Raw genomic sequence first — 749 nt, 5'->3', positions numbered from 1 at the left:
CATTACAAGCAGCAGTAAAACCAACACTAATATGCCAGTCAATATGACTGCTGTGTTGCGTAAGAGAACTATAATTATATTAGAACCGAATTTCATTTCTGTATAAAACGGAAACTAGGGCTCTAAATGAACGTTGGATTTGACCAGAAACATTTGATAGATCAAAACAACTTTTAGCACGTAGCGCTTCTTTCCGCTTTCTAAATCCATGCTTTTCATAGTGCTTCCCAACTCTTGCTGCACAGCAATATGGTGGTCGCGCATTTCTGCATTTTATAATCCATTGCCTAATACTATTGGTTCTCACTCCTGAAGACGTGCTAAAATGTATCATTTACGATAAGGCTACGAAACTAAGCTTCTAGTTTCATGTACCATTCCCCTTAGCTCTAATATACACTCAGGTCATGTTGGTTTCATATTGAAAAAAAATAGACTTGGAATATTGGGCCAGAACCCTCTGCTACGAACGATAGCTGGTTTATCTGTTCCAATGTGGAATATATATTGAGATCTGATTTTATGTAACTGATTGGGTACATTTTCCCCCATTTTTTTTTAACTCATTCACACATACTTACAATTTACAAATATATGCACGTCCAGACAGGTAACACGTCCATATATTCATGTCATGCCGCAGGAAGAAGAAAATCTGGATATAATTTACACATTACATATACAACACTTCCCCGTTTCTTGATTTCTTTTGCGGCCACAATTTAATCTCGTAACTAGTCTTGCAGCAA

This window comes from Penaeus monodon, chromosome 32 (genome assembly GCF_015228065.2).
Source record: "Penaeus monodon isolate SGIC_2016 chromosome 32, NSTDA_Pmon_1, whole genome shotgun sequence".
Taxonomy (NCBI): Eukaryota; Metazoa; Arthropoda; class Malacostraca; order Decapoda; family Penaeidae; genus Penaeus; species Penaeus monodon.
Note: the sequence above shows the minus strand (reverse complement) of the source record.